Source organism: Perognathus longimembris, chromosome 12 (assembly GCF_023159225.1).
Source record: "Perognathus longimembris pacificus isolate PPM17 chromosome 12, ASM2315922v1, whole genome shotgun sequence".
NCBI lineage: Eukaryota > Metazoa > Chordata > Mammalia > Rodentia > Heteromyidae > Perognathus > Perognathus longimembris.
The window spans coordinates 21,801,476-21,817,782 of record NC_063172.1 but is presented as its reverse complement, the minus strand read 5'-3'; the positions used below and the strand labels follow the sequence as shown (position 1 = coordinate 21,817,782).

At 35.0% G+C, this 16,307-nt stretch overlaps 1 pseudogene; it reads left to right on the top strand.

The window, feature by feature from the left end:
• The first annotated feature begins 1,675 nt into the window (after positions 1-1,675).
• On the top strand, positions 1,676-16,066 carry LOC125360590 (annotated as a pseudogene).
• Positions 16,067-16,307: the final 241 nt, after the last annotated feature.

Sequence of the window (16,307 nt, the reverse complement as noted above, 5' to 3'; positions counted from 1 at the left end):
ATTAGAGTAGATTTGATTGATCTAATTAGCAAAGTTTGCAGACAAAAGATGTTTCCTTACACATTTTCCTTATGAACTTAATAGAGACAGAAGTAATTAAAATGAATTTTCACATAAAATACAAATGGGATACCTTAGTTAAAATGGAAATATAAGATACTTATGACCAGAGGGCTCTGATATCTAAGTGATATAGAATCTTTTGTGCCTAATATTTGGTATGCATGGGGAAGATTCAGGAGCAAGAAGATATTTCATAAGCAAAAGCACCAGAATCTTTTAAATGGAAACACAGGGACTGTTGTACTACTGAAGATGGACTGCCTTCTATACATGGTGAATTTTTTTTCTCCATGTCTTTCAACCTCCCAGGTAGAAAACAGGAGGTAGTTTTCATGAATGTCAGCTTCATTAAGTGGAAAAGTAAGTTGTATTTGAAAGGCATTCTTTAGATTTATATTTTTGAAGCAGTCTTAGCTTTGTGTAATTGGACATATCAACATTTTTACATATTTGTATAACATTATACTTAGATTTGAAATTCGGCAGTTGTCTAAAATTCAAAAACATCATATTTATGTATCATTTAGGAAAATATGATTAGACTTGGTATAGATAAATGTATAGTCTTATATTATGTGTCTGATACTCTGCTGTGATGTTACTGAGTTTTATTTCTCTCTAGCACCAAAGATTTACATTATCTTCACAGAAAATTAAGTCAAAGTTTTCTCACAAATACTGGGGAATATGAAAATTTCCAAATTTTTGGCACAGTTTGTGTGCCATTAAATACATTTTATTATTGTTTTTGGAAAGATCTTTTAATGTTTAACTTTTTGTTAATAATGTGTCCTTCCAATCCCAATACACCTTTCCTTTCTTTTGATTTGAAGAGGCACAAGCATCCATCTTTAAAATGGGAAAAATTGAGGAAGCCAAAGCTGACCTAAGAGAAATGCACCTGAACCATCACACTCATGCGTGACATTAAATTCTGAATTTTGATATGTGACCTGACCCGAGGAAAGAAAAGCTGTCTTAATCTTGTGTTATTTCATGATTTAGATATCAAAAGAATTTGTCATCTTTTTCCTTTATAGTTCACTCATCTTTGACATTTCTTTATTTTGTTCAAATAACAAAATTCAAACAGCAGGGAAAAGCACTAGACTGAGTACATCAAGTGTATTTTGGTGTATTTGCTTTTATATTGAACTTGAAATTTTGCATGAAGTGAATTTTTTGGTCTTAACAATTTAAATAATCATCTGAAACAAAAGGGAGGAAAAGAAATAGATGTTAAAATGTTAACTTGTGAAAAATAGTAATTGTCATTCATATCTATATTTTACTTTATTATCCTTGGAAACACAAGAGACTATTTTTGGTAGGTGAATGGTCTTTACATCATTGAAAATAACATCCTGATATATTTTCATGAGTATCTTTACACACTCTTCTTTAGTTACAAAATTGAAATATTTGTACCCCTAAATATTAAAAATAGAATGTGATACTTTTAGACACTTGGCATTAAGATTGGTATTAAAACACAAGACTATATATTTAACATAGTTTTACATCTGAGGATCTTCAAAGGATTAATTTATTTCAGTAATACTATTTAGCAATTTTTTTTAGCAATTCAGAAGAATTTATTTTTCATTTGAGAATGGAGGGTGCCAAAAGGAAGAAAAAGAAGGTTCCTCTGTGCCAGAAAACCTTAATAAAAGCTAAGCATTTTCTCTGAGCTGAAAATAAAGTGCCCGAGAAAGAAAATGTACCCAAAGATGCTTCGAAAGGCAAGGAGGAAGCTTATCTATTAGAAAGCTAAGCAGTATCACAAGGAGTGTAGGCAATGTACAGAACATACATCTGAATGGCTAGAGTGACCAAAAAAGTGTGAAACTTCTATGTTCCTAGATAATTAAGTTGGCGTTTGTGATCAAAATCAGAAGTATCAGTGGTGTGAGTCTCAACATTGGTAAGTTGTTGTAGCTTCTTCAACTTTGCCAGATCTTCAATGGCACCTTTATTAAGCTCAATAAGGTCTGATGAATATTCTGAGGATATTGCATGGCTCTAGCCAAACATGAAGTCAGTAAATGAGCTCATCTATGAGCATGGTTATGGCAAAATCAAATTGAAGCAAATGTCCTTGACTGATAACTCATTGATTGCTGCTCCATCTCTTGGTAAATATGACATCATCTGCATGGAGGGTCTGAGTCATGAGTTCTATCCTGTTGGAAAAACACTTCAAGGATGTAACTTCCTGTGGCCCCTCCGCGTATCTACTCCACAAGGTGAAATGAAGAAGAGGACCAGCCATTTTCTACCAACAATGGAGAGGAGCACATCAATAGGTTTCTTGGAAGGTGAACTGAAGTGTCTACCATGCTGTTTTTGTAATTGTATCTGTTAATAAACAGTGTTGCTAGTTAAAAAAAAAGTCCATATACATATTACACACCATTTTTTGACTAGGTAGACCAAAATTTCCTTTACTATATTTGCATTCTCAGTGAATTTTGTAAAGTAATAGACATGAAATTTCCTTTTAAGGTGACAAAAGTGTTTGAAATTGCTGAATATTTTCAGATTATATATTTAATAAATGTTTGGAGAAGATCTACTTCCCTCTGTCTCTGCTATATTATTGCAAAACCAAAGAATTCAGATATAAATGAGGCAGTCACTTTCCAAAGTGAGTAATTAGAAAATCAGGTAATGATAAGTAGCAGAGAAGGAGACAAGAGCGGTCCCATGTTGAAGTTCATAATTTCACATGGCCTAATCAGGGACCATGTAAGCAAACATCTGCAGGAGGACCATGGATATATCTTGGAGATTGTTGAACAATTTCTATAAGGAATATCAGCGAATGCCTGGACCCTAAACCAGGATCACATCTTCTTTGTTCCACGATGAAAGTGAAGTTTTTCATAGAAACATAGCTCAGTTTAGGAGTTGCAATTTATAATGCTGTTGATAATTAATGCATCAGTAAAATGAGGAGAACATATGCATATTGTAAAGAATATACATTGCAGTTGACTGCGGCAGTTGCTTGAACTAAAAATAATACTATCCAGAAAGCATGGTGACTTGGGGATTGGGGATTTATCTCAATGGAAGAGCACTTGCCTGGCAAATGCAAGGGCTTGAGTTTGGTCCACAGCTCTGCCAACAACACCAACAAAAAGCATGGTGGCTAAATTCGTGCAATGTACAATTTCTAGTCAATAGGACTATGAATCACTGTATATCATTTGGGGTATTTTATTTTAGGAAGACTACAAATCAGTAGGAACCCAACCTAGAGGCAAAAACCAGTATAATGAAGGAACTGTGTCTGAAGAAGAAAATGAGGACAAAAATGATAAATCACAATTACTTAATGGTTTGACAGCAATAATCATAAAACTTTAAATATAGAAATTATATTTATAATGTTTAACGCAACCATTTATAAAGTGGTCTTAGGTAGCCAAAATTACAATTAAAATTTCTGTAACAGGTTCAATTCTGAGTAGCTGTTCTATAAATATGTTCTGGGAGTCCTTAGTATAAGCTTTGCCCATTATTATTTTTTTAATTTAGTAAGTTCTTGCAATCATCTGCTGAAGTTGTAATCATTTTCACTTTATATCACTAGTAACTGAGATTTCAGGGATTACTTGTCGAGAGTCAAGTAAACGATTGCTTATCGCTGGATGGCATATTCTTTGAAAGTATTATGATCTGATTCCAGAGCTTTGTGCTTTTCAAGCAAGCACTGTAACCATTTGTGTTGTGCTGTTGTTCTTTCCAGCCCTTTATTAAATGTTTAATAAGTACTTACCTTTGCCTCAGGCTTCTGTGGAATTATAATCCTCCTCCTTCTTCCTTTGGATGAGTCAGGATTACAGGGATGTGCCACAACACCCTGCCTACAATACATATCCTTGACTTTCCAACTTCGATTCAGGAAGTCTCCCTGGAAAGATGAGCTTGCTAGCCATTCTTGACTGAAGCATACATACATTACAAGAAAATTATAATGTTATCACTCAACTGAGTCAAGAATAGATCATCTGAGGGAAGAGGTAACAAAAAGTACAAGAAATGTATCCAATGCCTAACGTATGAAACTGTAACCGCTCTGTATATCAGTTTGTCAATTAAAAAAATAAAAAAAATAAAAGAATAGATCATCCTTTGGTCAAGATGAATATTTCTTATGTCCTTCCAGTGAGAACATTTCATGATTAGTTGTAAATATCTTAAAGCATCGGAATACTTTCTGGTGATGACTTTTAGACAGTATTGTTTATATTCCATATGAATATTTCTCCAATTTTATCTTATATTTAAATATTGTACTCCTATATTGTAGGTCAATCTCGCTAAACAGAAATGAACAGATTTGTCATATACACAAACACAACCTAGTTATTTGGATGTGTATTTATTTTAGAATTCTATCAAAGCCATAGCTATTATTCTTTATAATATCTAATTGTGACTACTTTATAAAAATATTTATTTTCATTTGTTCAAAATATTTGATTTAACCCAATGTTGCTGCAAAATCTGTTCTATGCATTCCTCATTACATATTTTGTCTGTTAGTCATACAAATATCATATTCAAGTTTTTGAAAGAAAAACGTTTCTCACAAAAATATTGAAATGTATTTTCCAACCTGTCTTTTATAAATAGAGTGCTCTTTGTTATTATGTTAACTTGTGAATTCCTCTGATTCCAAATGAACTGCAGCAAGAATTTTTAACTGCTGTTTGGATATACCTTAGAGAATTGGTACTTCAAAGACTATCTTTCATTTTGACATAAAAGGGAGACATAGGTACATATTTTATAAATGGTATTCAACCTATGCATGACAAATCAGAACTTGCTAGACACTTCATTAAAATTTCCTTGCTGCTTGGTTTTTCTCAAAAAGGAGGTTTCATAAAATGTTGGTTTTTTCCTATTTGTTTAATTTTCCAAAGATTGCCTATTTTTAAAAGTTTTCTCTAACTTTTCTAACTTTTTTGTGTTTTATGCATGTATGAAAACCAACTTCACTGATTAAAAAAGAAATAGCACGCATATTCATAGTTATAGCAAAACTCATATTGGAATACATTTATACCAAGAATTAATTATGCTTATTAGCTAGTATCGTTTTCCCTAGACTATATGTAGATTTGCATTGTAATCAAGAGTTTTCAAATTCTGTCTCCTCCAAGATTTTCCTTGAACATTTTATTTAAAATTATAATGTTTAAACCATATTATATTCCATTTCTAACAGATAATTTTTTATTATTTTCTGTCTACTTACATTTGTGTAAATGTGTAAGTGTGTGCTTGTACAGGGGCTTGAATTCAGAACCAAAGCATTGTTCATTAGCTGTTTTTTGCTCAAGGCTGGAGTGGTACCACTTCAACCACAGCTCCACTTCTGTTTTTTCCTAGTTGATTTCAGAGAAACGTCCCATGGGCTTTTCTTCAGAAACTGAGATTGAATGGTGATCCCAGATCTCATTCTCCTCAGTAACTAAGATTATAGACATGAGCCACTGGCGCCTGGCTTACATGATATTTTTAATGAGATATATTATGTCCCCTCCACTAGTCCACAAGAACAACAGTTCCATGTGAAAGGGATTCTTGCTGATTTTGTTCAAGATGAAAGTAGCTGGAGGTTTTTTGTGTGTGTGTGTGTGTGTGTGTGTGTGTGTGTGTGTGTGTTGTGATATTTATTTTTTGTTTTGATTTACAGAGTCAAATTCCTTGATATTCATGCATCTTATTTAAGCATTCACTTGCTGCAGGACATTTATGCTGGAATGAGTTATGCTTGTAGATTTATTTCTACACTTCAATAATTAGAAACAAGAAAACTGAATGTTTTTTTTTTTATTTCAGTGAGATTCAGGCTGTGGCTATTCTATAGTTTGGATGTTGAATGTGTTTCCTTGATAGCCATTAAGAGCTTAGTTTGCAAGATAGATACTGGGAAGGGTGGACCTTTTCTGAGACAAGGCCTTTTAGTTGTCTTTGGGTTAGTTTGTGGAAATGTCATTGAAAAGGAACTGGAGATACCAAGTTCTTTCTCATTCTCCTCTGCTTCCAGGCCATGAGAAGAACAATTTGCTCTAGTGTGTACACCCTGCTCATTGCCATTGGACTATATACTGGAATCTGTAGCACTGAAAATAAATATTTTCTTTTCATAAGTTAAACATCTCAGGCATTTTCTCCTAGTGCAGAAATCTGACTCATAGTGTCACCCTGGTACTGACACAGTGAAATAGCTACAGTGGCCATGGAAGAGGCTCTTTTCAAGATTAGTATTTATGGATTCCAGATCACCATTCTATTTGTATGCTGCCGATACTAAATATCCAGCCTGTGAAAGCAACAATAAGCCTTTTATTGAGTCCATCCTTTCAATGTACCAGCTAGCTCTTTGAATGTAATGGATTTTTTTTTCATCCTAAAAGGTGCAGTGACCATTTGTGTTGGGAACTGATGTGTCTCTTAGATGTGGACTTGTGTTTCCTGCAGCAAGAGCTCAGGCAGCAACTGTCCACTCGCTTAAAGACGGCTTGATCTATTGACAAGTGATTCTACTTAAGATTGCTTCTGACAAAGAACCATTTCTCAGTAAAAGAGCTGTGGCTGAGTATCTGTAACCAGGGAATACACACATCCTTTTAAATCCTCCACCATTTAGGAACTGTTGTCCTGAAAGTGATTGAAGTGCCTTCTGAAGGCTCAGCTGAGGCTTACATTGCTGAGGATTTGCTCTAAGGATAAGGGCCACTCCTTATGACAAAAGATCCACACTGAATGGTTCAACAGTGCTTTGAGGCTGATGTGAGATGGGGCAGGATGGATAAGGTACAGGTGTTGAAAGCAGCAGCTATCCAGACACAAAATCCAGGGTGGTTGAGACTTTGGTTGTCTTTTAGAGGAAAAATGCCCTGAAGTTTTCCACAGGCTAGAAGATATACACCTAAAGAAATCCTGTGAAAAAAATAACCTTTGCTTCACTCTTATAAGAAAGCTGGGTAAGAGACCGTACAGGCATCACCCTCAGCCTGCCGTGATCTGTGGTGGTGAAGAGAGAGGAATGCACACCTGGGTCAAGGAGGGGTAGAAGGAGGCACACCACGGGCAGTGAGGGGAATGTGGTCATTGTCCTCCCAGCTCTTTCATGTGATGTCCCTTGAGTTTCAGCAGCATAAGGATAGACACATGTGCATGGCTCTGTCTACATCTTCTAGCAGAGTTCACACACTGGCCCATAACAGTTGGAATACATGGGTTTACTAACCAAAGAGTAGAAAGAAGTTGGAATCTTCCTTTGCCACCACTGTCAGTGAATCACGTGCTCTTGCATTATCCAACAAAATGAGTACCAACAAAATGACAGATGTGGAAGTGGGGAGCTCAAGGGGAGTAGGGGTAGAGGAATGAAGAGAAGAGAATGCAGTCGTAATATTTAATACATAGCCTATGAAATTCATAAAATTGAGGAGAGGATTTGGGTTAGGAATAATGGGGAGAATGATGGAAAAATTGACCTCAAGGTGCACTGTACTTATAAATGGATTTGTTGGGGCAAAAGTAATGGGGCTGAAAATCCCTACCTAAGTGCACACATTAAATGCAGAACAGATGATCTTTTACCCTAAGTATGTGGTTACTCTTAAGTCCTATATATCCTGTTTTCTCATAAGGTTAATGATTTATATTTCCAATTTACTGCTTTTGATATTTCAACAGTGTTCTTACCCACTGATATCTATGATCATAGTTACTATACTACAATGACAATGTATACTTTATGTTGTAGCATAGAATATGCAGATAACTATATGTCTAATTGAAACTTAAGTTCTAGGAATCATGTCTTTTTTATATCCATGGAATTTAATGCATACCATTCACTTGTTTTCTATTTTTATAAATAGTAAAATGTTTTGTATTGGACTAAATGACTTGGTAATAAAATCAAAAGGTTGCAAACTAGTGGTGTATCCAAGATATGCTTTGATCATCCACAGTCTAGATTCAAGCCTCTTCTTTTGTCTTTGTAGAATCCTTTGAGTCAACCTCTACATTTGTTTTTTTAAAAAGGTCTAATTTTAATGTTTTAAATTTTCATTGCTTTTCTCATCATAAGCCATCAATATAGAGAAATGTTTTCTTTTCTTTTTCTTTTTAAAATAATTTATTGTCAAAGTGATGTACAGAGAGGTTATAGTTTCATATGTTAGGCCTTGGGTACATTTCTTGTACTGTTTGTTACTTCCTCCCCCCTCCCCCTTTCTCTCTCCCTCCGTGAGTTGTTCAGTTGGTTTACACCAAATGGTTTTGCAAGTATTGCTTTTGTAATTGTTTGTCTTTTTAACACAATCAAATTTTATACCTCTATCAGAAAGAATGACATTGCCCCATTCATAAGGAAATGGAAGGACTTGGAAAAAATTATACTAAGTGAAGTGAGCCAGACCCAAAGAAACATGGACTCTATGGTCTCCCTCATAGGGAATAATTAACACAGGTTTAGGCTAGTCACAGCAGAGGATCACAAGAGCCTAATAGCTATGCCCTTATGAATGCAAAAGATGATGCTAAGTGAAATGAACTCCATGTTATGGAAACGACTGTTGTAATTACTTTCAACATGCCATGTGAAACCGTAGCTTCTATTTTTGATGATCCTCTTGTATCCCCATTCTGTGGTTGTACCTGCACTATCATTGTATCTTATATTAGAACTAGAGAAATATTTTAAAGCAGGGTCTCTCAAACCTGATTTGTCATTGAGTATCTACAACTCTTGCAAAATGATTTGAATCTGGGAATGATAAACCAAACCTCTGTCAGTTTCTTCCTCTATTAGTGATAAATACTTGCCTCAAAGAGATTTTGAAAGCGATGAATGAATTAATAATAAAAGTGAGTTAAAGACAATTACATTTGGTAAGAAAAAATTTAACTATTCTAGCTGTTACTGTTATGAGTGTTTTTATTGGGTATTATCAGGTAAACTGAAACAAAGGAAGTCAGCATGATACTGACTTCACATTTCTCTCATCCCAACTTTCCCTTCATAATGCTATTCTGTCTACAAGAAGGGATGAACTTCTCATTATATGACACCAACTACCTGCAGAGAATATTTTGTTTTTATTTTGTCCCTAATTTTCCTTGTGAAGACCTAAATACATTTAGAGGTAGAAAGTTAGGAGTAGAAAGAAGACCAAAAAAATAATGTAGAAAAGTGTTGTGCCATTTATGGTGCTACTGAATTTTTCTTTACAGAAATAAGATTTAGAAAATTTGTTTCACAATGATCAAGTCCATCACATTTATAGATATTCGTAGAATTGGTATTATTAATGGTGAGTATTTATAATATATGAAAGTAGACATAATTATAAAATATAAATTTATATTGGAGTATGAGACTTTATTTTAGCAATAATTTCAGCTTTTTCTTTCTTCACTATTCATATTTCATCAGTATTTCACCTCTCACGTAAAACCCAATATGAAATTCTAATATCTTCAGAATGCAGTAAGATTTGAGAAATTAAAAACACAGTAAAACACTTAAGTAAACACAACAACATTCAATAAAATATGTAATCGAAGTAGTTTTGTCATTTATAGAGTGGAATTTGGGATGCAGTTTGATCACAAGGTGGTATTTTATGATTCTATAACAATAATTTTATTGGAAAGAAAACAATTTATATTTACATGCTTTAAATGTAATTCATTATGCTTTATTTTAAACTCACTATTATATTCACTGTTTATTAATAGCTAAGGTATCACATTAACCATTTTGAAAATTTCTTGTAGATGTTGTTAACATATATTCTGATTCAGAATACTAAAAAGTATTTTCTAATATTTAATTTAATGGAGGAGGTTTTTCAAGTTTCATTGCCCTTCTCTAGAGAAATCTTTAACCATGGTAAATTTCTACAAATACCAATAAAGATATAACTTCTTAGAAAATATGTAATTAAATCTTCTTAGGTTCACATCTGCAGCAGACAAAATAGTTGTTGCCACACAGTAGATCTTCAAAATGTTTGTTGATTTGAATTAATTGGATTAATTATCTGACACCTATTGATTTAGCCAAGCAAATGGAAACATTATGCAAATTAATTTTGGACATCTGTTCACAGACAGAATCAATATATTACAGTACTAATATTAACAAAATATCTACATTTATGCACCTGGCTCCTTTACTTTCAGATTAAAATAAAATAGTACAGGAAAGGGCTTTTAAATGGTTTTGATATATATATTTTTTATTCTACATCAGTCATCAAGACCTGAGGACTGAGTACTAACCCTGGTTAGAACTGATACAGGATATAATTAGGGGTCTGTTCAAAATTCTAGGATTCAAACAGGGAAGCAAAAATATCCCAAATATGACTGACTTGTCAGGAGGGATAAATACTGGCTCTAGCACAAGCATTCCTCAGATATGACTGATTTGGGAGCTAGATGTATGTGAGGCAGCATCTAGTAGATTACGATGACACTTCTACACTTTTCCTGCAGAAAGCCTACACAGAAGGAAGCAATATATTGGGTAAAGCAAAGCCCAAGTAAGAGATAGGGTGTTATGTGATCTAGCAACTCAATTATGTCTGAAATTTGTTGTACCCTCCAATTCCTAGTTTTAGGGTTGCAAGCACAGCTCAAATGGCAGCACTTTTGCCTAGCAAGTAGGTTGTCCTGCACACCAAAGATAAAAAATAAATCTGTCAGTTTCTAGTTACATAAGGCATACTATCTGATTTTTGGCTATTTTGGTTGTATGTTGTTACTTGAAACCAAATGCATGCTATTCAACACTGATATACAGCTTTCAATATAGTAATAACTGTACTCTAATAGAAGCAAATTTGGTTTATTCTAGCTGGCCTTTAGCAATAATCCTCCAGATATCTACCTCTTGAATAGCAAGAATTACAGGTATAAGGCAACATGCCCAAAATTTCAATTGGTTTTTGTATATGTTATATAACTGAGCAGATGCCTATCAGTAGATAGCCAATCAGCAATTGGTTATCAGCAGATAACCAATATGTGTGTTTAAAAGCATGTATGATGATGTAGTAATGAATTTCTTTCTTTAATACAAGTTCACTTCCTAAAGAAATAAACACGACTTGCTGTGTAAATACTAATATCTGGGGGGAAAGTTTTTATTTGAGACATGTTTTGTTTGAAACAGCAACAAAAATAATACTAAACATTAAATGTTTTGCCTTAACCCTGTGCTTATAAACTTTAAAATACTCAGATCAGGCTCTGTGCCGGTGCCAACACTGGTGGGGCGGCCGGTTGCCACCTGGAGCTCAAATCTGTGTTTTCAGGCCAGCAAAATTGATTTTTCCTCCCTGGCCAGAACCCTGTACTATTATAACTTCCTTGGGCTGTCTTTCTAGGAGTAAAAGTTTCTCTGTAGTGGTAAAACTGGGATGTTGGAGGGAGCTCAGTTAGAGCTCTGCTGCTCCTCCGCCATCTTCCCGGAAGTCCAAAAGACCACAAACAAGAACACACTAAAGCCACCAGCACAACAATATTCATGGCAGCACAATTTGTCATAGCTAAAATATGGAACCCACCCAGATGCTCCTCAGTAGACGAATGGATCAGGAAAATGTGGTGCATATACACAATGGAATTTTATGCCTCTGTCAGAAAGAATGACATTGCCCCATTCATAAGGAAATGGAAGGACTTGGAAAAAATTATACTAAGTGAAGTGAGCCAGACCCAAAGAAACATGGACTCTATGGTCTCCCTCATAGGGAATAATTAGCACAGGTTTAGGCTAGTCACAGCAGAGGATCACAAAAGCCTAATAGCTATGCCCTTATGAATGCAGAAGATGATGCTAAGTGAAATGAACTCCATGTTATGGAAATGACTGTTGTAATTACTTTCAACATGCCATGTGAAACCGTAGCTTCTATTGTTGATGATCCTCTTGTATTCCCTTCCTGTGGTTGTACCTGCACTATCACTGTATCTTATCTGAGTACATTGGAAACTGTATATACTGGTATTAGATCTAGGAATGTGAAAGGGAATACCAAAATCGAGAGACACAGGATAAAAAGACAAAGGACTACAAAAGCAATACTTGCAAAACTGTTTGGTGTAAATCAACTAAACAACTCATGGGGGAAGAGGGAAAAGGGGAGGGGGGAGGAAGTAACAAACAGTACAAGAAATGTACCCAAGGCCTAAGGTATGAAACTATAACCTCTCTGTACATCACTTTGACAATAAGAAAATAAAATAAAATAAAATACTCAGATCATAATATTTAAGAAAAATTTAATCTGTGAGTGAAATTTTGAGTTATGTTATAAAGAGGGAGGGTGTAGAAAGGTTTGCACGCACTTTCTTTAATTATTTTTCTGGGGGGAAAAAGGAATATGTTAACTCATAAATGATGTTGAGGGTAATTATTAGACAAGCTTTGAAGTTTACTGGAAGAAACATACATGCAAATTCTATTATCCTTCTACCTACTTCCAGGTTGAAATTGGTACATAAGGCCACGAAAGTCACATTAAACAACATTAATTGACAAATGATCTCTTCTACTTCATATTTCCAGGAGAAAAAGAACGGATTTCTTTTGTATTCACAACTAGTTCATATTTTGAAGGCTTTGAAAGTGTGGTGCAATCGATGTAGGTGAATACTGTATTCTAGGACATTTTGAACAATTTCTAGTTTCCCTTTTTATGTGTAACAAAATAATAGATGTCCACGTTTCATGTCATCTCATCATTTTGGATGAAATTTCTTAGATGAAATTCTATTTGTGGGAAAGAAAAAAAAAATCATTTTTCAGCCTTTCAACTTCTCTGTGTAATTGACCAGCTGTTTAGAGCTGTCATGTGTATCACTCATCTCAGGTACTGTGGGCTCTGGACGTCTTGTCTTGTTATAAGTGGGATTTCTGATCTTTTAGGAATCATCTACGACAGATAAAGATAACCAAAGGGTAAGCTAATATTTCAACTGGACCTCCATGTCAAAAATGGATTATCACAAAAGAGCAATGAAAATTTGAAATTAAAAGGTAACTTCATTTATCTTTTGGTACTGATGTTTGACCTCAGGAATTTATATATCCTACTACTTGTTCCCCATTCCCCAAAGGTTTTGCTTTAAATAAGCATAGGGTCTTGTAATTTTTTCCCCTTTTGGACTTGAAAATCTGTGTTCCTTTCCATGCCTCCAACATAAATGAGATTATAGAACTGTGCCAAAATACTAGGCTTGTACTTTTGAGATAGGATGTCACTATTTTTTTGTTCAGGGTAGTATTGGAACAAATCCCTTCTATCTCTAACTACCACATAGATGGATTACAGATTGGACCCAGTATGTCCAGCTACTGCAAATATTCAGAGAAAACATATCAAATTTAAAATTCTAATTTTCTTATACTTGTCATTGTTTCAGTGTCATATTATGCATTATTAAATGGTTTCATTGTTGAAGCCCATACTCTCAATAACAAGAAAAATGATAATGGCCTACGTTCAGTGAGTGTTCGCTCAGTCATTGTATACTGAATTAGGAACGCCCCAGAAGTAGTCCCTTACCCAAATACAATATTTCAACTGAGTAATAATAATTTAAATTATACAAACTCACACAATACAAATAAAGTGTCAGAAAATTAACGTCACCCAGGATCTATTTCCAAATACTTGACTTTCTGTTTTTCACCATTTAAATTTGCGCCAGTATAAATGGCTTCATGGGGAATTTGCAGAACCAATGTGCTAGAGAAATGTTTGAAAAATAAATATATAATCAGGTAAAATATGTCCAATTTCATGATTAATGACAATTTAAAATCAATTAGTATAATTGGGGTGGCAGATAGGGGTTGATAAATGTACTACAACAAGCAAAACATAAATGGAAAAAATAGTCTTGTGGAAATTAAGTGTTAAGCTTTATCTGAATTGGTCATAAACATACTTGTCCTTAAGAAAATGTTATAAACAGAAAGAAACACGGAGCTTAATCTGAGTAGTTTTAAATGATTTTATTTCCGGGTTAAAGCACAGCTTACGTGCTTGGTCACAAGTTAGACACAAGGAAACATTTAACAAATGAAGTGAATTGAAATATATTTACAAAATTTTAATTGTGAGCCATATACAGTTTCAAATTTATTTCTTAGTTGGAAAGGTAATAGGAAGTCTAATAAAACTACCCTTGAAATCATTTGTGTTGGTTTCAATTAGAAGGCTTTTAATATGAAAACATGCTAATGGAGGGAATGCACAGAAGTTAATAAGTTGTAAATACTTATAGAATACAATTATCATTATGCCCATTGTAGGTCGGTGTTAGTCATATCATTATCATACACTTCATTAATAATCTGAAAAACTCAGTAGATGGTGTAGTAACATTTATAGATAGCACTGTTTATTACTATTTGCTCGGAGTAAAATTCAGCAATTATGCTACTACCATTTGAATCCAATAGTGACACTTTCACGTTGGTAGTTCAGAACTGAAATAGAAAACTGAAATTGAGCCACACATTTAGAGGGTCACAGAAATATGTAATGAAAAATTATTAAAATCTCTAGATCACCACAGCTCATATGCCTTCAATTCTCATCTCAGAAATTTCATGGAATGTCTGCAAAAACTAGTGTACTCAGAGTGAGCAACCAGGGAATACTGGGAGATTTCAAATGTCTTTAACTCGTCTGTGTAGAAATTTACAGGCAACTCAGCACTCAGTGTGACAATTTATCCATGGGACACTGAGGGATGCTACTGCAGCCTATCCCAGATCCAGCCCATCTCTCCTGCGTGGACCATCCTGACTACCTCCACTGTGGTAATAGTAGCTAGGCCTGCTGATTTGGGAGGGAAGGCACAAACCACTTCAGATGTACTGAAGCTGAGACTTTTACATCGTCGTGACCCTTTGCCCTCCCTGCTATTCATATGTGTTCTTTTCTAACTGCTGGTAAGATTAATCCCCACATGTCAGACCACCAGGTTGTATGAACAAAGAAATGGTATTTGGTTTCTATGCTATTTTGCAATTAGATACATTTTGGTAAATAGCAAAACGGTGCCAAGTGTGGATTCTTAGCACAGTGCTGGTGCTTGTAATTCTTGCATTAAGAAACTGTCATCTGAGTTCAAAGATTTTCTGAGAGCTAACTCAGACCACAGAAAATAGCTGAAGGAACCCTAAAAAGTGCTACTCAGTTGCTGTTTGAAAACTCTTAGCACATCTACTGAGTTTTGTCATTGCAGAACTCTGTTAAATATTTGTTGGTCAATTCTTAACAATGTACAGGTAAGTTCTACTCCTACTGGCTTCTTGTTGCTTTAACTGGAGAAGAGCAAAGAGTCCTTTGACATTCTTAATGGAAACAATTTACAATGGCCCTTTCGAAATTAACCAGAGCCAGGAGATAAATAGTAGCTTGCCCTTCTAATGTCCATATCTGTCGTCTACCTTCCAAATGTACAGAAGCTTACATCATTGCCTTTGTTACATGCTATTCGTATACATGGTAGACTCTGTCTGGTTACTCCCAACCAGTCCACTACCAAGTTGGCAAAAAACAAAACAAACAAACAAACAAACCCCTAGACACTCCCTTCTTGCCTCCAGTCCAGTTATTCCTTCTTCCTTATAATGAACCCCAATGGGGCTTATGCTCCAAATGGAACTTTCCTGGCTTATGGCCAGGATGTGTTCTCCCATGTCATTAATGTTAACTGGCCCTATAACCTTGTCAGCCTTTTGCCTGACCTTTTCAAAAGTTTCTTTTTAACAGGCTACCAGTCTTCACTCAGGACACCATCTGTGAATATCCTGTTCAAGGCCATCCTGTCACTACAAGCAACCAGAGGCACAGACCTGGACTCTAAAGACTCCAGCTCTAATGATTACTCCAGTGATGTTGCCAAGCCAGCAGGAAGTAGCCAGAAGAGACCATGATGCCCTTTGGCCCTGGTCTCTTTAAATATTTCTCCTACCCCCTTGTCAGGTTTCTGTGATCCTAAAACAAAGCTGGAAAAGTCTTACTTCCACCTCCAGTATATGGGGAGTCAGGTACCATGCTATGTCTCCATAGGGAGAAGATTATCTCAGGTCATTGACAGCCCTTTCTGGGAATCAGTTCAGCCCTGGCTTATTCCTTTCCTAGGCACCCTAGCAACAACTTTTGCCTTTTACAATT